This window comes from Mytilus californianus, unplaced genomic scaffold (assembly GCF_021869535.1).
Source record: "Mytilus californianus isolate M0D057914Y unplaced genomic scaffold, xbMytCali1.0.p SCAF_12, whole genome shotgun sequence".
NCBI classification, from domain to species: domain Eukaryota; kingdom Metazoa; phylum Mollusca; class Bivalvia; order Mytilida; family Mytilidae; genus Mytilus; species Mytilus californianus.
This window is the reverse complement of record NW_026262604.1, coordinates 22,711,480-22,738,083: the sequence shown is the minus strand read 5'-3', so window position 1 is coordinate 22,738,083 and position 26,604 is coordinate 22,711,480. Positions and strand designations below refer to the sequence as shown.

General features: G+C 33.3%; 1 long non-coding RNA gene across 1 annotated transcript; it reads right to left on the bottom strand.

Moving 5' to 3' along the window:
* Positions 1-19,808: 19,808 nt before the first annotated feature.
* Positions 19,809-25,752, bottom strand: LOC127721564 (uncharacterized). The gene is made up of 3 exons (XR_007991311.1): positions 25,717-25,752; positions 20,993-21,098; positions 19,809-20,449 (listed from the first exon to the last, which is right to left on the bottom strand). It is a non-coding gene; the product is annotated as an uncharacterized LOC127721564 (long non-coding RNA).
* Between the last annotated feature and the right edge of the window lie 852 nt (positions 25,753-26,604).

Here is a 26,604-nt window from a genome sequence, read left to right as displayed (position 1 = left end):
TATGAGAATCATTAAGAAAAAATCTCACGTTTTGTATCTATAATGGTCACATTCTGATATATAATGATATATTTGAAACTTAATCTTAAATGTGTCAGACAGTCCAGTAAAATTAAAGTATGTTATTTAATACTTGAAAATGTTCAAAATTATTTTCGAAAAAGTATAATTTTGTTGATTTTTAATCAAAATTGATCGTGAAAGATCATGTAACGCATCATTTTGATCGTGAAAGACAAGGAGTGATCAGGCTTAATGATCAGAAAACAACATTTCTTTTACCAATTGATATACTTGTAATTGGTTGAAGCGTGTAATTTCTTACAAAAAATTAGTGCGTTCTTTATACATATATACATATAGACCCATCTTTAGACCTGTTTTTATTTAAGAGGTAATGCTAACTAGGCTTGTAAGATAATGAGACCTCCAAGAGCGTAAATTGTCGAAAAGTAAATATCTTTGTATTTATAATGCTAAATCCATCCACGAATGAGTGAAGCGAGGGGGTCTGATGGTCTTCCCCTGAAAATATTTTAATGTGTACGGTTTTTTTTCGTAAGGGTTAGACCAAAGAATTGACATTTCCTCACCTTAGCAGAAATTTACCAACTTCATCCGCGTATGGATTATGCAGTTCTTAACTCATACGGTATGTAGGAGCTTGCAGCTCTACTCAGAATTTGTAAAACGTCATCAGTGTCTGAGCAAATAAGTTAATTAGCCAGGCTTTTGTGAAAGAACGTCTCGTTCTTTTTCTCAAAAAGTTCATAGGAAAGTACCAAATAGTTAAATATTGAGTGTCTACTTCATAAATAATATAGGATTGTCTTGAGTTTCTAGTTGCTGACTCTGTGTAGAATGTTATCTACTTCACAGTTTTACATTTATTTGTCTTTGTACTGCAATGTTCCATTTGGACGTATAACTCTTGATGTGGTATAGTATATGTGCATCCAGCTTTCAGGTTTTTGGCTTTTATGCTGGTGGGTCCAGAGATGCGATGCGGACACGTGAGGTTTTCATAGTCATGTTTTCATTTTGTATACACTTGTATTTATATTTTACTTATTTTTTATTTTATCGGGGAAGTGTATATGCTATTATGCTTTGTCCTTGTTTGATTTAATTGTAAGTGTGTTTAAATGTTTGCACAGTTGTTTTGTACGTCTGTGATGTATGTTTACACAGTTTTTTCTGCTGGATCTCAGTTATGGCCACTTTAACCAAGTGTGTCTGTTTGGGTTGCTCACCCAATTTGGCAATATTACGAAAAATTAAAAAAACTGTCATACAAGTGGGCGTTTTAGCTAGCTAGAAAACCAGGTTAAACCCACCATTTTCTCAGGACAATGCCTGTGTCAAGTCAGGAATATGACCGTTCTTTTCCTGCAGATTTTTTTTAGACAATGTTTTTTCCAACTTTTACAAAAATCAACAAAGATCTTCGTTTTAAAGATATGAGTGTGCATAAGAATAAATAAAGATCAGATGAGAAAATCTTAATAAAAATAATTAATTCCATTATTTGTAAATGCTTTATTACACAAATTGATGATATATGTTTTTCTAGAAGCCGAGGTGAAACGATGTTTGATGAATCATACTCATGGGCATCTGCAACACAAATTAGCCGTACTGGTCAATCAATATGAAAATATGACCTTGTAGTATGATTGTCAATTAGACAATTCCCCCTCAGACACCAAATGACGAAATGACCAGCAATAGGCAACCTTACGGCCTTCAGCAATTAGCAAAACCGGTACCGCATATCAATCTATAAAAGATCCCGACATGACAAATGTAAAACTATTCAAACGAGAACCTCTGAATTACAGGCTCCTGACTTGGAACAGGCACATACAGAATGTAGCGGTGCTAAACACGTTTGCTTGTACCCAACCCTCCTCTCACCTTGGACAGTGGTGTAACAGCACAACGTAAGAAAAAAAAACTATAAACATCAGTTGAAAAGACACGAAGTGCAGATCTGAGAGCACGCGTAGTCATTGAAAGCTACAAATGTAGTTCAAAAGCCAATAACAACTAATGAAAAAAATATCATGTATCTTAGACTTAAGTATGAGTCAGTTCACATAATGGATTAAATGTAAAGAATTCATAAACAGTCAGATAAAAAAATGATTTTGTGCAATGACAGAGGTATTGACAAAATGTAGGACCGTGAATGTGCATAGCTGTGTAGCAATAATAGTTAGTAATGTTTTACTTTATTGAGAACAAAATTATTTGTGCAGATAAAACAATATTCAAAGATAAAAACAATATTCAAAGATAAAAACAATATTCAAAGGTCTAATTACAGTGTTAAATCTGTACCCTTTTAGAATAAGTTTATTTAAAGGATCCAGAAGTTTACACGGATCGTTCCTAAATTTACTGGCTCTATAAACAACATTATGATGTGATATCCCGTTTTTGATAAGTTTTCTACCATAGCAGCAAAACGTCCAACCTAGGTTGGATTTTGTTCAGTATGTGGGTGTCTTAATTGGTCGTTTGTGCATATCAATAACTCATTGTTTAACAAGTACATTGTGTTTCAATCGATATCACAAAACTGGTAGCGTGATTTCACTCAAAAACGGTTTTCAGGCAAGTTTATAAACCCTCCAAAAGAAGGCAAATGAAGACATTTTGTTACTTTGCTACTGATGCTCCCCATTTCGACAGCCAATCCGTGATGAATCTTGCCGGACTCCGTCTGACAGACAAACAGACTTCTATTGCGATAGCTTTTGGCTATTTGCTACATTTTTTTTGTACCTAATTACAACAAAGTTTGAAGACCACTTGAGTATAATTTACTTTGGTATGATTTTATCAACCTTTCATTGGCGATGATAGATTATATCAAAATCCCTAGACTCAATTGACTGGAGATTCTTATTGGAATGTTTGACCACAGATGATCTTTGATAGCATTGAAATAAATCCCTAGACTCAACAGACTGGAGATTCTTATTGGAATGTTTGAACACAGATGATCTTTGATAGCATTGAAATACTCATGTCAAACAAATCTCACCTTATCTCAAATGGGATCAAATCCGAGTCATTAATCTAAATGACGAACCAATATCGGACAGTCAATAAGAAGAAATCTGGAATATGCAAATGTATATTTGTTTAATTCTAATTGGATCGATGTGCAGTTAGATAGGGTTTAGGTGAAACTCATTCATGTTGATGTTTTTATATAAAAATTTACATGGAAAATAAATCACCGATGAAGGCTGACATTGGAGGGTCTGGATGCGGGCTCTTCATTTCTGTTTTCTTTCATTTTTTTAGGTAAATTTTATTATTTTGGCCCGTTATTCTCTATTCTTTATTTTTTGCGCATTTTTGTCTATTCTTTATTTTTTGCGCGTTTTTCTCTATTCTTTATATTTTAGCACCTTATTCTCTTTCGATTAAACACCATCCATACCTTCGTGTAAATTTTAGACAATGACAGAATACGGAAAATTGATGGTTCTTCATACCGATCGGAACAAGTGTTAAACTTTGATATAAGTTGGGAAATCTATATTTTTTATCGTCATTATTTCAGAGTTTCTGACAAGTACAAAGTATTTTTAAAGGACACAGTGACTGTGAAACGATATATCATTCATTTTAGGAAAAACATAGTCCATTTAAAATTGCATTAGTTTTAATATGACTTTGAACTGGTTTTCTGAAACTGATTTTTACTCGCAGATTGGTATTCATAGTTATTTAGTGTTGTGCTTACTTCCGATCTGATGAGTCAAGCCCTTTTTCTATGATTGTGTTGTTTACACCACTGTCAAAACTGAAATTTTGATCAACTAATTTTTACCCATGAAGTCTTTAATTAGCAAAAACGACATTTAACGCATGTAATGCTTTTCAAGAGCATAATCTTTTAAATTGGAAAGAATCAATCTTATTAACGTTGTTTGCATAAGGATAAATGCAGTTCGTTTGTTGCGGCGATTTTGATTGGACAACCCAAATACTAGAAATAACGTGGTTTGAAAGGTCAGGAATATGACAGTTGTTGTCTATTCGTTTGATGTGTTTGTGCTTTTGATTTTGCCATTTGATTAGGGACTTTCCGTTTTGAGTTTTCTTCGGAGTTCAGTATTTTTGTGATTTAACTTTTTGCTACATCTCAGAAAAAACAAAACCGCAGTAAATTAAAAACATGAAATAGACACTATATTCAAAACGAGAACATTTTATATTTTGACATCAAAAACAGTTATTAAGACGAAACAACATTAAACTTGACAGATTTCAGATTAAAACGACAAAAAACCTGCATCCTGTTATGATTTCATTATAAATATTGCTGATGAAGATATTAAGGGTTCGGCTTTAAAAGAAGCTAAAGCGGAGATGAAATTTTCGTATTATTGAATCAGTGAGTTCAAAGTGGAAAGAAGTATTGAAAGTGCACTGTAGTTGCATTTTTTAAAAATTAATTTCCTTGAAAAACATGATATCAAAATTGATCTGTTTTTTACAGACGCAAATATAAAACAAAAATTGATATGAGTTTCGTTGTGTTGTAGAAGGGATGTGTTATGTTTTGGGCTATAATAAAAGATCGGAGATGAGATACTTGTAAAAAATAATCAATCATTAAGCATTTATATGTGAATATATTTGTATCCTGAATGTCCATGAAATATTTGCCTCCTGAACGAAAAGTCAACAATTAATCGGATACAATTTGAAATAAAATGAGTTAAAAGAAATACACGCCTACTCAAGACGGTGGGCACCTGGGGTATTTCAACAAGGGAAGGGGAGGAAGACTTATTTCTTTTTTTATAAATTGTTTGGGTATAAATTTGGTATGAAAAATGGTCGCATAGCTATGTTCGTGCACAGCTTTGCTTCCTTGTCCGGATTTGGCTTTTCACTTGATTCTGTTTAAATTTATCGGTACTTTGGATTTTCAAATATTTTGGCCTCGAGGATCACTGAAGAGACATTGATTGTCGAAAGACCTATCTGGGGCAGTACCATTAATGCTCTTCAAATGAGAAGAGACAAAACAATTTTGTTTCAATCAATTAGAGAGAAAAAAACATTAGTGTTTGAAAGAAAAATCATCTTCCTGTTTCTGATTAAGAATACTTTCGTTCATAGTAAACATGAAGAAAAAATGTTTTCCCTAGATAGAAAAACCATGCAGACCCGCAAAAACAATTGTCAAAGCCTTAATAAGCTCGTTTACTTGCATTATAAAAGTGTATTTGATAAATACGATATTAAACATTTCTAAATTGATATTAATGATGAAAACAATATTTGGAACAGTACGGTGTTATAATCCGGTAGAAGTCGCGATATAGGATATGTATAAATAATATTGATAACAACATCTATAATTGTACAAAATTCCGCCGATGAGAAGTCGTCATGATGTCTTGTTAATGAATTCTCGTGAGATTATGTGCACGTTCCACTAAACTTAACGCCTTTTTAAATTATGATCATATGTAATAAGATGCACGCATTACAAAGTACTGAATACACAATTAGATATTGGAAGCACCCTAGCTAACTGTCATTTCCATGAAATTATTCAACAATAGCTTCCTCTGACGAAAAAAAAATCCGTGCCCCAAAAAATCATTTTCTATATTTTTTGGCACATTATTCTGTATGTTTTCCCCATTATTCTTTTCTCTATAAACTCCATCTACTCTATGCCTTGAAAGCGATCTTGATGGAGTACAAACCACTTAGAAATCTCTTCCCTTATTTACAGAACAACTGACATTGTCACTTATAAGGTTGCAGTTACAGGAGATAAATAAAACGTTCGACAGCTAGGTAGTCAAGTTCACCCTAGGTTTCCATGACAGTGTCAAGATTGTGGTAAGATTGCCTAAATTGTGTAATATCTATAGTGGACGTCGACACAATCATAAATGAAGACTTAACCTTCAGAAAAGAAGATACCGCACGATTTATGTCGAAGGAGGCTAAAAAAAATTTTGATTGATTGATTGGTTGATTGACGTCTTATTGCAAATGTTTCATGTATACTCAGGACAAGAACAAATTAACAATTAGTACTATAAAAGATATGTTTTGCAAGGTATGTCGACCGGAATTAAAGACGAAATAAAATGACTGTCACTGACAAATGAGGATATGTTGGACTGGGGATGATATTTTGCCTTGCAACGGGTCACCAACATGACCCCTCAGTGAGTTGTTGCAAGGGTTCTTCAGCAGGTAGAGATCGTGGCACGCATAATACAAGGATTGGACTTTAACGTCCTCTTTCCAATCGGACGTTGCTGCATATTTATACATCCTGTACAGCCAATCAAATGACCAACTTTAGCACTCATCCCAAACAAATAAAATGAAATGAGAAAGGTTTTTAAACAAACAGGGAAATACGAACTGCTTTTCAATCTTCTTCTGGTAAACAAATTTCAACTTATCAACATATGGCGCTAGACAGTCGAGCCCTTTACATTCGCCACGTCAGTCAGTACAGACAGCCAAGCCATTTACATTCGCCACGTCAGTCAGTACAGACAGCCGAGTCTTTTACATTCGACACGTCAGACAGTACAGACAGCCGAGCCCTTTACATTCACCTTGTCAGTCAGTACAAACAGACAAGCCCTTTACATTCGCCACGTCAGTCAGTACAGACAGCCGAGCCCTTTACATTCGCCACGTCAGTCAATACAGACAGAGGAGCCCTTCACAATCGCCACGTCAGACATTACGCATTATGTCTCAAATTAAGGAAATAAAGTATTTATTCATATCTGTTTACGACAGTTACGAGAGAGAAAACCATAAAAAGCTATCTAACAAATTATTTTGTTAGCGTCTGATAAAACCAATACGCTCTCCATATATAAAAACATCCATAGTTATGAAATATACCCAAAGGAGAAATAAAAATCAAAATACGAGAATGAGATAATTATGTTGTACTGATATAAAGCGTGTATACAAATGAACAGTTATATCTATAAGATGCTCCTTGTGATCAACAAATGTGGTTAAAAGATATTCAAATTTCACATAGCATTTATTTATATCATCGAAAATTTATGCTCTGATCAATTTCACACAACATTTATTTATACCATTGAAAATGTTTTATCTGAGAACAAAATTCACACAATATTTAACTTTACAATTGAAAATTTACTATCTGATAAACAAGATAGGTTCACACCACGTTTAACTATACCATTTAACATAAATACTATGATAACAGGATTCACAAGGCGTTTAACTTAACCATTGAAATATCAGTATATGAATAGACATCAGCAGATTGTACTTTTTGCCATTGTTCCACCATAATAAATGAACTTAGCACATACTTACAACTTCTCGTCCAATCAAATTGCTTATATTTGCCTTCTAATTTTCATAGTACATACTTTTTCCATGTACTAAGTAACTACGCATGAATGACCACAAGGGTAAGATTTCATTGTATCGTAATCAAGATATTAAAACAAAAATTGCTACTGGCTATTTTGAAATAAATGCTGTGTTCCAAATTAAACTAAATAGTTTGTAATTAGTTTTCAAATTGATTTTTAAACATCCTACTATTTAATCTTTGGATCTAAAAATGTTTTTGACGATTAAAAGTTTCTTTCATTTAAATAAAGAGTAACACATATGTTTTTTTTATACCTTGATTAGAGTACAAAGCCATCTGAAAATTGTAATCATTTATCTTCCATGCAATTACTTTGTACACAAAAAAGAGTGAACCATGAAACCTTGTGAAGGAAAATTACAGCAATTTGATATATTTCGTCATGAATTGATTGATTATTGGTTGCTTAATGTCCAGTGACAAATATTTCATGCATGTAAACTATCCACTAGACTACCTATGAGTACATACCAGGGCAGATCCAGTCATTTTTAAAAGGGTTCCAACCTAAGATAAAAGGGGGGTCCAACTGTATGTCCTCATTCAAAAGCATTGATCATCACGAAAAGGGCGTTTTCCATCCCCCTCCTGAACTCCCCCTCCCCCTTTTTGAATCCGCCAGTGCAAACTATCTATATGTGTAAAATTTATTATAGTTTTAGTTTTTAGGTGAAATTGAAAAAAATGTTTTCAAGAATGTAAAGCTTCCACTGCAATTTAATTATTGCCTGCTTTTGGTCAATTTATTTTGTCATCTTACCATGTGAAGAAGTACATGAATAGTAAAACACCGCTTTATGTCAAAAAACATACTTACACCAGCAGCTACCATCTTTTCATTCTGGATTCAATATTTTACAATGATGCTAGTGAGTAGATTTACAAAACTACGTACATGAGCTACACCTAGTCAGCCAAAACATATCAATAGACTAATTACAGGATTACTCAAGTTGTAAATATGTGCTAAATTGGATAGTGTATGGAAAGGTATATACTATGAAATTAAGAGCTCGGGGCAAGCCCCTCGCTCTAAATTTCATAGTATATACCTTTCCATACACTAACCGACATGTGTTTTTGATTGACAGGTGTCCTTCTGAGCTTGATTTCAAGTCATATTAGTCAACCAATGATAGGTAACTACAGTCACGTGTCACGGAGGAAATCAAAATGCAGATTCTGTGTCTACACTTTCCTTCGGAGGACCTCAGTCCTGACAACACTCCTTTCTACTTTCTGTTCTGGTACTTAATTCGTCAGCCAAAAGCGCAATAATAAACGTAAACCATCAAAGGAACTTTATAGTTCTTATTTCATCTTTTGAAATTTGATAGGTTTGAAAAAAATGATTTGAAAATGATTTTATTGCGTAATATGTGATTTAACATTATTCACAATCAATAAAGGAGAACAAAAAAGAAATGACTAAAGAAAAAGGTAAACACGTCATTTGATGGCTATACCTTTGTTTATTGAATTATACAAATAATGTGCACAATTTCAATATTTTAAATTGTAAACAAATGTTAATTAATACAAAAAATTATACTGAAATTTAAATGTATTCTTTGATCTGAAACATAAAGCTTTCGGTAACGATTAACTTACTGTGCAATATATATCACCCTGGGAAATATAGTTTCAATGCTGGTTCATGTAGTAAATTCTCATGGAAATTCATTTGAAAGTATGCTTGATAAATAAAGATCGGTCAACATCAGTTCTTATGCTGCGTTCACACGTAATTCGAATTCGATCCGCATTAACTAACTCGAATAAGTTTAATTCGCATTCGAAACGTTTTATGTCCGAACGTTAATTCTAATACGCATTGCAATGCGCGTCAAATTCGCTTTACTGTCCGAACGACGTTAACTTTTAATTTGCATCATCAATTAATTAATTATAATTTAATTCGAATTACAATTTAGAACGTGTCCACACCGCAGTTTAATACGAATTAACTAATTCTTATTAACGAAAACGAATTTCTAATACGAATTAGCCAATTCGATTTCGATTCGAATTAAAAAAAGAAGAGTGTGTGAACGCGATTACCGAATTCGATTCGAATTCGATTCGAATTCAATTCGAATTTAATGTACGTGTGAACGAGGCATTAATAGGCGTTTGATATATATTACTTGTTTTGGAGTTGTTTTATATGCTGTTTTGTTATAATAGGAAAGTTAATACGCTGTAGATCGAGGAATGGTCAATACATATCTTTTTGTAAATTATAAAGAACGCTTTGTAAATAACATAAGTGGACGACCATTCGATATTCTAGGAATACGTTTTTTTTTAAGAACGTACATAATTGCCAGAGAACATTCTTTATTGTTTTATACAATTCTGTGACAGTATTTATCTTAATCTTTCATGCACAACTGTCTCCATTGCTTTTAAAGCATTGAAAAATTGACGAATACAAACGCATAACTTATTAAAGAGTTATCTCCCTTAAGAGTTGTCTCGTTGCAGAGGTATGAAGATTTACCCTTTGTGGTAGTTTGAAGAGGTTTAAAATTCAAATTGAACCTTCGCACAAATTGTACACCACAAAATTGTATGAAAACATTGTATTAAAATTTCAACATTTTGCTCGAGACCAGTCGTATGCGTTCCCATGAAAATATGGAACGAGTTTGTCTGCAATCAGAAATCTAGCGTATATCTTTATGGTGATATCTAAAAAAAAATAGAACCAGTCGTCCACCAGTACTGTTGAGAATAAGTGAATATGTCTGTAAATAATGATTAATTATACACGTGTAGAAATACATAGTGTGGTTGCCTTCTCTCTGTAACCGGAGAGCATGATTCTACTTGCAAAATCGCATGTCTCCACCGGGACTCGAACCCGGGACCTCTGTGTTACAAGGCAGTGCGTTAACCGACTGAACTAAAGAAGTACTTCCTTAGTTCAACCGCTCACGGCTGACTAAGTATCTACTAAATTTCTAAGGAAAAAAAAAGCAAACACCGATAAAACAAATGGACATAAAATAGCTATCGGAATAAAACGAATTGTTTTCGTATGTATCGATAAAACCGGCGCTAAAATTGCCATACAATTTATCATAAATAATTTGTTATATATTCCCATAACAATTATATGTAATGTTTGGAACATATGCATCATAATTCTAATCAGTGTATATTATGTAAGTAATTTTCCAGAAACAATAACTAGTTATTCAGAGACAAATTGTCGGTAATTATAAACAACGTCTACAGGAGCGGCTTTTGCAAGGGAGGTAATTAAGAATTTATGCCGTAATGATGAAAGTAGAAGATAATTGTAGAATAATGGCTTCGTTACAGTTGTTTGACAATAAAGCCCGAGATCAAAGGAAGACTTTCACGGTTTGTTATTAAACTATTGGTTTTTGACATGTTCGGAATGCTTCGTTTTACATGAAAACAATCTGTTGAAAGGGGAATCGATGTAGGTGTCAGATACTTTTGTGCGTTTTAACCTTTGTCTTGTAGTTGCAGTAATTATAGTGTTAGAGATTCCTTCTTTTATAATAGAAACAAGCATTCAGTAGTTTGAGGTACCAGTACAAAGCTGGTACACTAAATTCTATAAAGATTTGACTTGACGCAGGACATCTGGATTGATTGATCATTGACAGCTAAAACCTTGTGATAAGGTTTATATGTCTTTCAAATACCAATTTTGTCAAACATAGCAATAATTTATGCAAATATGCATGATTGTGCAATATTGAAAAAACTCACTACGTGAATTTAGTTTTTCTCCTAATACCAGTGTTAACAAATTATCTACCGAGACCGACTAATACAGTCATGTTATTAATAAAGAAAGCTTACAAAAAAAAGAAAGAAAAAATAACCAATTGTTACATGTACTTGGAAGGAGAACTATAAGTCATCCGATACAGAAATGTCACTTTGATATTAATAAAACATCTTACAAGATTGAAATACAAGCTATGTTTAAGAAATCAATTAGAAACAAGTAAAGTTCGTCATAAAAAATTCATAAGCTTTTCCAGAGGGCAACAAAGAGAAAATGAAAATAGATAGTTATTACAAATATGACTGACATGATTCAGAAGAACAGTTATACAAAACACTTCTACGTATTCAAAATGGAATTAAGTCATCAGATCTCAGAAGTCCTAGAAAAAGATCAACAACAGAAACGACTTAGGATTGTTCAGACAAATGGAAAGCCACTGTCTTGTTTAACATGATGTTTGCACTGACCCTGAATTAGATACTTACTTGAAACGATTATGAAACTGCGTGCTAATAGAAAATGTGATAGAGTTTACTCGCAGGATCGTAAGGTTTATGTCGTGGCTATTAATACAATAATTTAGAACACAATCATATTTCATGGCTATTGACACAATAATTTAGAACATAATCACGTTGAAGTCTCGTTTTCACGGGATTATAACGACTAATATTGCAATAAATATTTCTTTCGAGTATTGATCAATCATAATTGCCATCTTTCTTCAATATCAGCTGGAAGATGTATATGATAAAGTGTTATGTATTGTAAGAAACAAATTTGAAATATATTTTATTGCTGATATGATGATACAAAGAACGATTGTAGAAAATTGAACGAACGGCATAAGTTAGTAAGATACTGGTAATTAAGCAAAAAGGGATCTTGTTTTAAAAGAGATATGTAAATCAAAGGTAAACAATATAAAACAGATTTTGAACTTCTATCATTTGAAGCCAATTAAAATATACACTGAATCTGCACATTACAAAGATATAATAGGAAGTTTTAAATTATGCTCTGCTGTGATCTTTGTTATCAGACGTCAATGAACGCTTTTTAAATATTTCATCAGATATTCCTACATGAACAATCTAAAACATATGGTCTTTATATGATAACATATACTCTCTTTAGTTATCTCCTATAGGTGATATATTTTTTTTAATCGTAAAATTTTCAGAGGCGGATTTAAGGGGGCTTTTCAAAAACATGTGCGCACGACTTGGCAACTAATGCACACGGCGTGCACGAATTTTAGATAGGTGCAGACAACTTTCAAACTGGTGCGCACGATTCTCGATTTGGTGAGCTGGATTTCCCAACTGGTGATCATTTCTTTCAAACTCGTCGGCGTAGCTTTTAAACTGTAAAATGGGAGTGTGGCTAATTACTATTGCGTTAAAATTCGAATAAGAGAACTTTGAGCATAGGTTCTCGAGTTCAAGTTCGAATTACAGTTCGAAGTAGAGTTTGAGTTGCATACATTTTTAGTTAAAATTTACGAAAAATACAAACACATAACATAAATGAATCGTATAATCTTGTTATTTGCAGTATACCTCATAGTCAAATGTGCAAGTGCTTAAATTGTTTGGTTTTTTTTGTGTTTTTTTTTTTATATGGAGATTTCTCCGCACAAACTACTAATGCCTCTTGTTTGTCTTTCAAAGTGAAAATACACTTACCGGGTGCACTTGAGTCAATGTCAGCATAGTATTCATTGAATAATACTACATTGCTACTATTTTGTTGAGTGTATTTTCTGTAGTATATTATTCTATTTTATTGTTTTTATAACACAGGTTACATATCTATTGTCTGTGTATTGCATAATTTTATGTTATTGTTTATAATAATATTGTTTGTATGCTATATGCCCTCCTGGGGCCCTAATTTGGTAAATAGAAATATTCTATTCTATTCTATTCTATTCTATACATGTGATACTTAACTGAATTCTCGATAACTGAAAATGAATTACATAATGTACGGACATTTCTAGAAAAGAAATCGGATAATGTTATGCCTGTTGTACCCTTATTTTTCACGTGCACATCTTTGAACTGAAGGGCATTTTTCGATTTAGAGTTTCTAACTGTCTGAAGTTTTTTACAAGCTTTTATTGTGAATCATCTTATTCATTATTTATTTCAATATGCCTTTTAAAATAGATTTAGTTTTATAACACAAGGTTTGTGAATTTAAAAATACGTGGAAATTCGTGGAAACAATAATAAATGATCCATAATTAGTTAGTTTTCTGTCATGAAGATGATGTTTTCCAGATTAAAATGCACTTTCAAAGTACAAATTAAACACATTTTAGAAGCCACACACTGACAATGCATTATGTCAAATTCAAGTATCACGCTAACCACGATTAAGTTTTGCATTGTTACATCACATGCTTGCATCATCTCTGCGTTTGACTGAAAAGTGTTTTCTTTTCTTTCACTTGCTCTGGTTACTGACAGTACTGAAATCTAAAAAAAAAACTGATTATACGAAAAATGCACCCTTTTTATATATCAAATTCAAATGCATTTATATACATATTTTTAGAATTGACGTCTGTATTGAAATTGTGCATTTATTCAGATGTCAGTTAAATATTCAACAAACGTTTATTACAAAAGGAAATAGGAAATCTTAAAGATAGTCGCATCGATTCCATGAACAATTTTAAGTAGTTAACTTTCAAGCATAAACATGTGAGGTTACAATATGAGAAGTGTCCTGGTGTGGAATGAATTTAGTGGAAATTATAGTACTACTTCTTTAGCTTAAAATTAACACTATAAAGTCGTAACATGGTCGATTCTTTACCTACATGTAGCATCAGAATCAACCGACGTTTGTCGACTCAATACATATATGTAACTTTGGATTAAACCGAAGTAAGCCGATCTTATAAAAGACATGCAATAAAATTATCATTATTAAATGTACGTTTGTATCTTATTGACCTTGATTTTGTATCTCGCTAACCTTGATTTAAAGGAAACAATTTTGTCACTTATAGAATTGCTGATTTCTCAAAATAATTGATTTGACATCCGACATGGAATCAATTATTTCCTGATTTTCTATCTAAAACGTATCTTCTGTGCATAATACTCGACCATTTCCTTAGTCAGTAAAGACCGGAAATGCTTTAACTATTTAAGAAACACTAAAACAGATTAAGTAATCAGTGAGAATTCTACGAGATGTTATGGAATGGTCAGACAATTGACGGTTTTTAGTAACCTAAGACACTAATCACACTTTACTGAAAGATAATGTCACGCGTAGGAACATTAAAAAAGACATTATTTCTCTGAATAACCGCGTTTTTAAGTAAAACGGGCAAATAGAGACTTTTGGGAAAAGGATGTGTACACTTTTCTAGAATTAATATATCGAAGTAAATCTTAAATGTACTTATATGATACGTGCTGTCAATGATAATTCAATTAAGGACAAAAAGTCATATCAAGTCTTATAAATCAGTTGAAAGTTTGTGCCATTAGCAATTTTCATAAATATATTCTAAGCTTCTTAGAAACACGGATGATTTTAATTCTATTTCACATAAATGCTTAACAAGCATCGCTGAAAATGAATATTATAAATTGTTGTACGTAATAAATAATTCATGCAAGCCATAGATTTGTTGAAAATAGGCGTATTTACACTTGTATGCAAATTTGTCCGCCATTACGTAATATCACACAAGTTCCCGTAAAATTTGACATCACAATTTAACAAATCTGACGTCACAAATAAAAAGTGATTGTTGCTTGACGTCAGAAGGTTATTCGGAGTAGATCAAAGGTCATTCGGAGACAAAATTCAGCTAAATACAAAAGTGTAAATACGTTTATTCACATGGCCTGGATCGTTATATTCGAATTACATCTCGAGCGTTAAAGAGCGATAGAATTAACGAATATAACGACCAAGGACATGTGAAAATGATAACAAATCTATGGCTTGCATGAATTATTTCACTTCTAATAGGACAAATACGGTAATTTGAAAAACTGAAGCAAAGTGTGTATGGCTATTCTATTTTACCCCCTGTAAGATAAAAGCTACAAATTCCAAATGAAGCTAAGGCTCACTTGAATTATTTCTTAAATAACAACTAGAAAAAATGTGTTCAATTCTTATTATTCTTAACCCAAACCTTTTTTTTTGTTGGCTTCTATTTACTGTCAAATCCATACCTACCTCAAAACTCAATTTTAATGCGATATTATCCGAATTTAGAGCGTATGCTGTAAAAGATTGTTTGATAGACCTGGCAGCTGCCATTTGATTTTAATGGGGGGGGGGGGGGGGGTGGTTGGGGGGGGGGGGGGGGGGGGGTTGCTAGGATGAAAAATGTTGTCCAGCATTTTTTTTTAGTTGTAATCTCTGTCCTGCCTTTTTATTTTTCACTCTATTTGGTCCTGCCTTTTTTTTTAGTTTATCCTGACTTTTTTTTACATAAATTGTCATCTTGCCTTTTTTTTTTTTGCAAAGTGTCTCATCCTGCCTTTTTTTTTACTCAAAACTCCTTTCCTGCCTATTTTTTTCAAAGGAGTAGGTCCGGTAAAGGCCGATTTTGGCCCCAAATTTCAGGTTCATTTGATAAAAGACTTTGGACACTTTTTAAACACTTAAGTGTCTACTTTAGTACATTCAATTAATTTATGTGAAAGATTTGAACTGATTTAGTCATTAAAGACCCTCAATTCGAAGCTTAAATATTAAAAATCTATCAAATATGCCATAAGATGTCACTTTTCAGATGGTTTTTGTCAAAAATGAAAGTGGCCGCATCCGTGTTCATCCTCAACCTTTATATATGTTATGTATTATCATCAAATACAACTTACATTTAAATATTAAGAATGAACACAAATGCGGCCACGTCCATTTAAGACGGAAACCGTCTAAAAATTAACTCAAATGCTAAAAATGTGAAGATTTCAGTAATTCAGCATGATTTAATGATGCTAGTTCCCGATACATGTGCATTCTATTGTCAAAAACAGCCCATATTTATGAAACAGAAGTATTCTACTTTCCAATAAATAGCTAAAAGTTTACTTTTTAACTATTTTGTAAAACTGCTATATTTTGGGGCCAAAAAGGGGTCTCACTGAACCTACTCCTTTCATCCTAGCCCCCCTCCCCCCCATAAAAATCAAATGGTAGGTCCCTAACTAAACAAGTGATATTCCAACCTAAAAAATGCAGAAAAAATTTCGAACATTATATTATCTAAACTGTCATCATAAAAATCATTGACATCAATATGACAATCTATTTCATTTTCAATAATTCAATATCCAATGACCAACTATCGAATTTAACCAACTAATGTAACCAACTTCGAAATCGAATCAGTATAATTGTAATTATAGACGTTCTGAAGAGTCTGACAGCTTATAAATATGAATATAGAACTTGGTTATTAACCATGCTTTGGTAAGACTGGCTGGATTCTAATTATGTATGAAAATGTAACAGTTGATGAGCATTGGTTGTGATTGCTAGTTTTGAGTTTGAAAATACAGACAGAAGTTTAATAGGTTTAAAAATAAGAAGGTGTGGTATGATTGACAATGAGACAAATCTCCACCAGAGACCAATTGGTGAAGAAGGTTAGCAACTATAGGTGACCGGATATGCCTTGTCTTATTTTTTACTTAAAAGAAAACCTTTGACGTGCATGAATTTCCGGGAATTTTTTTTCTGCCTCGAGCATACAGTCGTTTTATTGATAAATTTGAGAATGGAAATGGGGAATATGTCAAAGAGACAACAACCCCGCCAAAGAGCAGATAACAGCCAAAGGCCACAAATGGGTTTTCAACGCAGCGGGAAAATCCCGCACCCGGAGGTGGTCCTCAGCTGGGCCGTAAATAAAATTGTGTACTGGTTTAGTGAAAATGGACGTCACACTAAACTCCAAAACATATAAAGGAACTAAAATTAAAAAAAAAACACAAGACTAAAGACTTGGGACAGGCGCAAAAATGCGGCGGGGTTAAACATGTTTTGTGAGATTTCAACCCTCATTATGTCATAACGTGTTTTGTTTGTTTGTTGGTTCTTAATACTATACTTTCAGTGACCTTGGCTAAAGAATGGTGATCAGTTTTATTGATTAAGGAATCCGGAGTACCGGAGAAAACTACAGACCTTCAGCAAGAAAACTAGTAATCCTTGTCAATTAAGATTGGAGTCGAACACAACTCTCCACGAGAAACTTAGAACTGACAGGGTAGTGATCAATTCAGATGAAAAATCTACACCATTCGACCGCAGAGGATCCTACATGTTTTGTTGTTGTTATGTTAAATGTTAATGACAGAAAATTGAAATGAAAATTCTTCTGTACTTCTGAGGATGTATGATTGATTGGTGATTGGTTGGTTTTTGGTTGCTTAACGTCCGGAGGCAAATATTTCATGCATGTTCAGGACGAAGAACGTGGTATTGTTGATAATAATCAAGTATCATTTTTCTAGTTAATCAAATTCTTAAATGAAAATAGATAGCGAAAAATATTGTCATAAAAGTTTCCATTTTAAGAACGGGTTCGGCTGGAGTTCACATAATTAGATTTATATCTAGGTCAAACATTATTCAAATAATAAGATTGTAATCATGTGTAGTTTTTCAATACTTTTGTATAAAGGAGAAAGTTAATGCTTATAGTGTTTTATTTTTATGTGGGGGGGAGGGGGGGGGGGGGGGGGGCTAGGATGAAATTTGGAAAAAAAGGCAGGACAGGAGTTTTGAGTAAAAAAAAAGGCAGGATGAGCAACTTGGCAAAAAAAAGGCAGGATAAACTAATAAAAAAAAAACGGCAGGACCGATTGGAGTGAAAAATGAAAAGGTAGGACAGAGATTACAACTAAAATAAATGCAGGAAAACATTTTTCATCCTAGCCTCCCCATAATAATCAAATGGTACCTCCCTTAGCATCTCTTCGTTAAGAAAATATCAAACGTAGTCAAACTATGAATAACCAGTCTGGCTGACCATAAGGGCAGAGTTCAAGTTCGAGTTAAAGTTCGAACTAGGTTTCGAATTAGAGTTTGAGTTATAGTTCCAGTTGAAATTAACAGTTTGTTTGGGGTCATGCTTAGAATTGAGGCTTACGTTCCAGACAAAGTTAGAGATCAAGTTCAATTGAATCTTACTTCAGGTTACACTTCGAAGTTTAATTCAACTCTAACTCGAACTCTAACTTGCTATTTAGTGACACTGACGAATACTGTAGCCATATCGGTAACAAAATGGACAAGATTATGATCCATGTCATATTTGAGGGTCTTGGTGGGGCTAATAGAAAAAAAGTATATTCTTGGAAAAAATAAAGAATACCTTGAATGGGTATAAAAAAGAATAGAGGATAATTGGGTGCCTACAAGATTACAGAATTGAAGACTCTCATATTGTCTAATGTATTTTAAACATAAGCTTCTTTTTACGTTGTCTTGAATGTCAAAGTATATTACAAAACGCAAAAAAACATATTTTGTATTAGATTTTTATGGATAAGCAGAGGTGTGGGGCGTATAAATGTATGTCACAAAACACTAGACAAAGGAACAACACTTTTATTGTTGTCACAGTAAGTGTTTCAAAACAGAGCCAAAGCATACATCTTACTGTACATTTAAGACGGTCTATGTCACCGGTTTTACTGCACATGGCATTCTTCCTTACTTTGCGACGTTGGTTGGTTAGTTTGTTTTATGAATATTTTCCATCACTACGAGCAATCACGATTGCACTATTCCTAAACTGTTTGAGTTGTCTTTTGCACATGTATTTTCGGTAATTGATGCTTTCTTTGGAGCCCGGTAATAGCAAAAAAATGTATGTTAATATCAAGGTTTAAACAGTCTCCGGGACAAGTTTGCACTTCCGCTGAGTGCAAAAGTTGTCACCTTAATTTTTGGAGTTAAGTCAAAATGAAGTTGATAACTTGGTTGGTATTGGTTCCCTGATATTTGTCCTAAAAATTTTTGGCTCTAGCACCACTGTTGAAAAAGTTATGCCCCTTTTTTCAACAATTTCCTCAGAGGAAAAGTAGTTTTCCTCAAGGGAAATCAAATTTCCCTGAAGGAAAAAGATTTTTCCTTAAGGGAAATTGTATTTTCCTCAAGGGAAAAAGATTTCCCTTAGGGAATTTGCTGCATTAATATTTCCTTTGAGGAAATTCTATTTCCTGTGAGGAAATTTGCGGCTTCAAATTTTCCTTTGAGGAAATTCTATTTCCTCTGAGGAAATTTGAGGCTTCAAATTTTCCTCTGAGGAAATACTTTTTCCTGTGAGGAAATTTGCGGCTTCAAATTTTCCTTTGAGGAAATACTTTTTCCTGTGAGGAAATTTTGTCAACAGCAATTTCCTGTGAGGAAATTTTTGACAAACACTTTTCCTTGAGGGAAAATTCAAGACCACAAATTTCCTCTAAGGAAAACATTGTTCTCCAAATTTCCTCTATGGAAATTTCTCTTATTCAATTTTCCTCTATGAAAATTTCATAACAGTAAAAACAGTATGAATATAATTTTTCCTGAGACTGAATAATTGATACAAAAGATAATTAAAACTTTAATAAAATGTTCACTGATGAGTATCATGACATAGAAAAACAATAGGCTAGCTGTTTGAGACAATACAATAATAAGCAAAACGCTATGAATATCATACTATTTGTGATGTTATTAATATTGTGCTCATATTTGCGGATTAAATAAAATAACCACTTTTCATGTTAATTTAACTTTTCTGCTGCGTACAATTATTCAATCCCCTACAAAACAGTTCAGTGCATAAATAATTCCATCCACCAGACATCTTCCTTCAATTGGTAGAGAATACGTTTTTGCAATTTGTTCTTCAAACATCTTCCTCTATATAGTTGATATGACAGAGCTATGTACATGAATGGATAAAGCAGGTGTTTATTTCAACAAAAAAATACTATTTTTTCTACATTTCTCCCTAATCCTTCAGTGTAGGTTGTTGCAATTACACAATTGTGTTCTTGTGCATCTATGATTGTACTCCATTTTGTTTACAGCCATTTTGTAGAAATTTCCTATTTTCTTTTTCCAGGTAAGCACACATTTCATTTCACATTAATCCAATTAGCACACAATGTAGAAAAGTATTAACCTTAAGTTTCCTCTTCTGTATTGATCTGTTGATGATCATGAAAACCAAGAAGTCTCTGCACCTATAAATACACAAAATATAAATTGAGGAAAAATCAGCAATATGAAATAAGCTTATTTTATCATGTTTAATATGAACATTTTGAGAAACTTAAATTTGATATTCCTACTAATCATGATTATGAGTTCTGTTATTTCAGTGCTTTGTGTCCACGACTTAATATCAGTCGTTTTAGTGCCTTGCAGTGATAATGAGTTGAGCCACTTGCAACAGTTTTTACAGTTTGTTCATATGTTGTGCTATTTGAACCACTGTCCTAGATTATGGTTAGGTGGAGTGCTCACAGACATGATTTTTTTATTACTTGTTATTGGCTTTGAACTAATTTGGATTGTTTAAATCTTTTCATGTTGGGGTCTTTATTGGCTGACTTATAAGGTATGGGTTTTCTCATTATCGAAGGATGTCATTGGTCTTTAATTGCTTGCATCCACTTCATTGAACTCTGGTGGATAGATAACTCATTTACCATACCACATCTTCTTATTTTTATAATAGTCATCATTCAAGGGCAATCACTTTTATTATATAGAAGTGGTCTTACCATTTAGGCCTTGTTGTCTTCTGTTTATCTTGTTTTGCCGATCATTTCTACTGTACAGTTGTAATTGTTTATATTTTTCTTTATCTTCTATATTTCTTGCCCTAAACTTAAAAAAGGTAAAAACTATAATTTAATGACAGTCACTATAACTATTATTATACATCAGTATGTGTTTTTCTATATACCATGATATAAAAAAGAATGAAATATTTGTGCTATTTCATTTCACAGACTATTTGCCAGTCAACAGTTTCAAAAGACATAACCACGGTCAATAGTTTAACAAACAAACATTCCCATACTTTTTCATCGTGTTCATACTAATTTTTCAATGGACAACAATTACGTGATTAACTATTTTTCTATGATTTGTGTGCTTGACAACATTAAACTCTGAAATATTGTTAACAGTATAATCTGTATGTGTCTGTCGTCAAAATTTCAAATTAATATATTACTTACAGAAGCAATTAAAACAAGAGGCTCACAAAATGAATGTGGTCTAAGAACTTAAAAATTTCTAATTTACCTATTCAAACCGTATCATTATTATTTGCGTTTATATATAAATCAGAAATAACCAATTTAAAATGGAAAATTTTAAAGAAAACAAAAGGAAAAAAAGTAAAAAAAATCCCCCCAAATTTTTTGAACCCCCTTATGATTCATCACCCCCAAACTCAATCCCAGCCTTCCCTATGTGGTACGGTACCTTGCAGTACAATTTCAGAGAGATCCATACACTTGAACACAAAGTTATCGTCTGGAAACAAGAAAAATGCTTGTTTTTTGGCCCCAAATTCCTAAACGTTTAGGGCAATTACCGCCAAACTCAATCCCAGCTTTCCCCCTGTGATATGAAACCTTGTAGTACAATTTCATAAAGATCCATACACTTACACACAAGTTAATGTCCTAAAACTAGCAAAATGCTTGTTTTATGCCCCTTTTTTGCCCCTAATTCCTAAAATTTTGAGGCAATTACCCCCAAAATCAATCCCAGCCTTCCCTTTGTGGTATGGTACCTTGCAGTACAATTTCAGAGAGATCCATACACTTGAACACAAGTTATTGTCTGGAAACTAGAAAAATGCTTATTTTTGGCCCCTTATTCCTAAACATTTTGGGCAATTACCCCCAAAATCAATTCCAGCTTTCCCTTTGTGATATGGAACCTTGTAGAACAATTTCAGAAAGATCCATACACTTACACACAAGTTATTGTCATGAAACTAGAAAAATGCTTGTTTTTTACCCCTTTTTTTTGGCCCCTATTTCCTTAAATTTTGAGGCAATTACCCCCAAAATCAATCCCAGCATTCCCTTTGTGATATGGAATCTTGTGGTACAATGTCAGAGAGATCCATACACTAACACACAAGTTATGTCCGGAAGTTACAAAAATGCTTATTTTTGGCCCCTAATTCCTTAACTGTTGGTACCATAACCCCCAAAATCAATCCCAACCTTCCTTTTGTGGTATTGAACCTTAAGGTAAAATTTCATCGAGATCCATTAACTTCAACTAAAGTTAGGGTGTGAAAACCAATGTGTCTTTGGACGACGATGACGCCGCCAACATCAACATCATACCAATATTTTGACCACAAAATAAAAACTGCAGTTTCCTTAAAATTACCAATCTAGTGGCAGCAACCCAACAATGGATTGTTAGATTCATCTGAAAATTTAATGGCTGATAGAACTTGACATAATGAACAATTTTACCTCACATAAGATTTGCTCTAAATGCTTTAGTGTTTGAGATATAATCCAAAAACTGCATTTTACCCCTATGTTCTATTTTTAGACATGGCAGCCATGTTTATTGATGAAACAGAAAATAAAACACAAGCTTTATTCTAAATACCCTAAGGATCATTCAGCCTCAGTTTGGTTGGAATTGGTTCAGTAGTTTCAGAGGAGAAGATTTTTTAAAGTTAGAAAACATGATAAACAAATTGTGTGAAATTGTCGTTAAAGTGCAATAACTCCTTAAGAGGTCCATTGACAATTTTGGTTATAGAAACTTATCTGTAGATCTTACTTTGCTGAACATTTTTGCTGTTTACAGTTTTTCTTTATCGTTAATAATATTAAAGATAATAACCAAAAACTGCAAATATTTCTTGAAATTACCAATTAAGTGACAGCAACCCAACAATCATGACAATGGGTTATTACATTCATCAGAAAATTTCAGGGCTGATAGAACTTTGAATACCTAATGAACAATTAACTCTGTGTCAGATTTGCTCTAAATGCTTTGGGTTTTGAGATAAAAGCCAAAAACTGCATTTACCCCTATTTTCATATTTAGCCACATGTGACAACCATGTAACAAAACACAAACTTTATTGTAAATACCCTAAAGATCATTCAGCTTAAGTTTGGTAGGAATTGGTTCAGTAGAGGAGAAGATGTATGAAATAGTTTACACTAGACGGACGCCAATGGTTGACGAAAAACAACGACAGATGACGACGGACGCCAAGTGATGGCAAAATCGCACTGTTCCTTCGGAACGATGAGCAAAAAGGCAAATTTAAAAAATTGTGCTGGCTCTATCCAAAAGAGATTTTAACAGTGTAGTGTAGTACTTTTGGGACAGGACATATTAACATAATAGAAAAATCTATATGCTATAACTCAAAATATGGACAATTTTATGTTTAAAGGGTCTTTAATTTAGTTTGACAACTTCACAGACATACTAATATTTGACCTTTTCAAACTATACCAAATCACTACTTAGGCCCCAAAAAATATATGTCTGTTTAAGGTTACATACTTTAAAAAAAAGGCTAGGTAGGTCGGTATTTCCATTTTATTTATTTTTTCATTTTATTTTTTGCGACATGATTTTGAGTCATGCCGTTTCGTCTTGTCGTGGTCTGAGTTGATCCTTGGCCAATTTTACCCGTTATTTTAATGATTGGATTATTTCCCTTGGTTATTGGTTGGGGAAAAAATGGCGGCAAAGTGTTTATTTCATCACATGAGTCACGAATTTCCTTATAACAGCTGTCATATTCACGATTGTGAACATTGGGATGTATCAGGCAATTGATTTATATTATTGGCAACACAAACTTCATTTTTGACACGAGTTCAGTTAATTTTTGCTTTTACGACGGAAATAAAATGACTTAGGGTCGGCGCTCAAAAGGACGGTCGGTAGGGTAACCGTAAACAGACATATATTTTTGTTTGGCCTTAAGGATGTTCGCTACTCCGTTTCAAAATAACAAGCTTTTTAAAAGAATATGAATAAAGGAACTAAAAAAACAGAAAAAATGAAGGGTATGTGTGCTTGTTTTTAAGATATAAGCCATTAAAAATTAGGCGGGAAGTGATTCTCTCTAGATTTTTCATACACTTAACACTGGCACCTTTTTCTTTTAAAAGCTATGGAAAAATAACAAGGATTTTATAAGATTTTCAAATACGGCTTTTTAAACTATGTAATAAAAACATGAAAAATATGAAAAGAAAAGTAGGGGTTTGTGGGCAAAATTTTTTAATGGCACTGCATGGATAAAACCAGAGGATTCCGAATATCTGGTAAAAATGTTATTCATCCGCAATAAATTAGGAAGGAGTATGAAATAATTTGCAAGTTATACACTATATCCACACTAGAGACCTAATAGAGTAGAAATACTAATTTTAATCAAACTTGGCATGAACTAAGATTAGAGAATTATAAGACAGTTTACCTAGTTTCATGGCAATAGCATATATACATTAAAGACTATAAGTTTGAACTTTGGGTGTTAATTTTTTGCCGTTTAAAGTTTAACGTTTAACTATCAAAATTTGGGCCTACATAATTTAAATATTGCAAAAAATTGCTTTTTAAATGTCTTTATAACTATTTATATATAATTGTGTATGTCACATGTATGTACATAATGTATTTTAATGTAAAGCAGCTCAATACTCATTTGCTGTCTCAGATTTATTTCAATTCTTCAAAAGTCGAATTTATATGAGCCTATGCCTAAAACTTAGAGATTTCAAAATTAAGGAGGGGGGAGTGGTGGGGGGGGGGGGGGGGGGGGGGGGTTTGAAGCGGCACATATAAAAATTCTTCATGTATATTTAAAAAATTATTTGTATTTCAAAAGGAAAGAAAGTTACTTATCTGCTTATAGCATACCACATGAGTAGAACAAGGTCCCATTAGGCCATGGAAGACTGAATAACATTTAAGGTCAACATATAGGCAGTAACACACTTTTACATGTATATGAAAAGGCATACACATAAGCTAGAGGAAATAAAAAAAGTGTTTCTTTTTGGTAATTTGTAGGCTAAGGTGACATCATACAAGAAGTATGAGTGATTCTCAAACTAAAATAAAATAATTTCATCCCCCTACTTCATTGTACTTACTTTTTATGCATAAAAAATATAAATAAATAAATTATTTATAATACATGGTCCACACTAGGAAATCTTTTTGTAAAAAATGAAAATCAATGGATGATAACTGTGTACTTGGACTAACAATTAAGATTTCACATGCTGAAATGTCTCGTCAGTCTAATCTCAATCAGTGAAATAAACTATTGTTTGGTTTTTTTAAAGTCATGGAAGTAGTCCAAATAATTATGACGCATTGCAAGGCTTTTTTCTCTCTCTCTCTGACGCCGTAGGAAGGAGAAGTGAGTTGACATAACATGTATGTTATCATGCAAAATCAACAGTAATGAGTATACCTTTGATTGTCATCGTCACTGCAAAATGGATCATTATTACTAGGGGGAATGGAACCAATAAATTGATCGGATCCGATATGAAGTTCCCAGTTACGGAGAACCTCTAACTTTGAGGTAATATTATTAGTGTCGGTGGTCTCACAAATGAATCAGGGTGAATTGCAGGTACATTAATTAGCAGAGAATAGACAATTATCAACTTGTTATTCATTATCTCGCAGTTAATTACGGTTAATTAGCTGTATATATCCTAAAACAGGTGCTCGGAGCTAGTACTAGTCTATGACTTTTAAGTAACAATTATATTTATATTCACAATCAGTGGCGGATCGAACGGGGATGGGATCCGGGGGTTTGATTCCCCTTTTTGTGAACGATCATTGCATTTAATCAGAGACATATATGTCTCTGATTTAATGGAGACATATATTTCAGTGGCGGATCCAGAACTTTTTGTAAGGGGGGGGGGGGGGGGGGGGGGGGGTGTTTGGCGCTGACTGATCTAAGGGGGGCCCGCTCCAGTCATGCTTCAGTGATTCACTATATAATCAACCAAATTTTTCCCACCAAAGGGGGGGCCCAGGCCCCCCTCCCCCCCCCCCCCCCCCTGGATCTGCCTATGTATTAAGACCCCCTTTATCCTGGCTAGAATCGCCCCTGATATTACATGTAAATCAAGTCCCGGGTTAATTACTGTTAGCATAATAGCATAACGGTAATCACAAAGAGTGTGGTAATTTTAAAAAGGACGAGGATTTATAAATATACAATTCTTGAAGAGGGGGAGAGTGCACTTCACGATGATCGAAAAAAAAGTGCCTTGCATGTTATTTTCATCATCTTGTCTGAAACAGTCTGAATAATGAGCTTCAAGGCGAAGCGCGAAAA